Consider the following 1,360-nt stretch of genomic DNA (forward strand, 5'->3'; position numbering starts at 1 on the left):
ACCGATAAAAATTAGGATGAAACTGTTTGTACAACACCCTCATTGTGCTGTGGGGCCCGCACCATTTTTTTATTGGCATGGCCCTCCCGATGTGAGGGTGCTATGAACTGAGCTTGGTCCTAAAAATTAATCCCCACTAATATGATCTCTAATCTCGAAAATTTAACTAAAAATAAATCCAGTACCCAAAACAGGGCTAACCACAGGTGACTAATTAATTACTTTGTATGTGGCATAGGGGAGTCCGGCGTCGGCCGCCCCTCGCGGCGGTGAGAATCCCAAGAACTTTTGAAGATTAGTCCGAATGCTAATCGAACACAACATGTACAGAAACGCCATGGAGCAATCAGTCATATCATCCCCGCGCAAGCTCCTGTGGCTAATCTTCACAAATGGAATTTTTCCCACGACTTTGCCCTTAAATAGACTATTTAACAATCCTTAAACCATGAACAAGACAACAGACACAACAGCTCCCGACTTGAACTTGGATAAAGACGAATCTCGGCTGGACTCCTTCAAGGACGTCTCAATGCGATCCATTTTCTTGGTTTTGGATTTCTTAACGATGTCCGAAGCTGGGTTGTTGGAGTCCGTTTGTTTCATTGTTTCGAGCTTTTTGGAGGCCTAGTTGATGATGGAATTGAGGGATTTGTATGAGGCAGTACGGTAGACTAACAGCCAAGAGATGGCCTCGCAAATTGCCGCCGCGCAAATTGAGATGCCCAGTGTTAGCTAGGCTATCGGAGTATTTGAGGTTGGAGAACAACGCTGAAGCCATTGCAAATTTGTATTAGAGCGTGTCTGTCAGAGCTAAGAGTATATATACACACACAAATTCTTGTTATCTTTTCCAACTCGAATTCCTGTTTTTCTTCTTCCTAGTCCAGTTGGGACATAATTGTTTCTCTTCTTCTTCTTCCTTGTCCAGGGGACACAATGCATCAAGGTTACGTCACTTGCGTGTGTTGGACTATAATTAAAACACCCTCTAAATAACTTAATTTTTAAGTTCTAATGAAATAATTTAACTTAAGGCCAGAAATAACTTCTTTTATTTTGAATTTATTATAGAACTTAAAACTACTTTAAATTAATTTTCTTTTTTCTAGCAAGATAAAACATTTTCAAAAATTTATTGAAACTTTCTTAATTTCATAAACAACTTTTAACTTTTTTAAAGCCCTACCAAATAGACTATTAATATTATTAGTATATCAGTTCTTATTATCAAACAGCGAGATGCCAACGTAATAGCCTATTTGTAATTCATCTTCTTGTTTGCTAACAATAGACGACATCAAATTTTTTTTTATAGAGACAACAAATCTAAAATTTTTTAGATCAACTAGTTTCACGA

General features: G+C 37.9%; 1 pseudogene; it reads right to left on the bottom strand.

Moving 5' to 3' along the window:
- Nucleotides 1-48: 48 nt before the first annotated feature.
- On the bottom strand, nt 49-941 carry LOC111384892 (annotated as a pseudogene).
- Nucleotides 942-1,360: the final 419 nt, after the last annotated feature.

Source organism: Olea europaea, unplaced genomic scaffold, assembly GCF_002742605.1.
Source record: "Olea europaea var. sylvestris unplaced genomic scaffold, O_europaea_v1 scaffold3037, whole genome shotgun sequence".
Taxonomy (NCBI): domain Eukaryota; kingdom Viridiplantae; phylum Streptophyta; class Magnoliopsida; order Lamiales; family Oleaceae; genus Olea; species Olea europaea.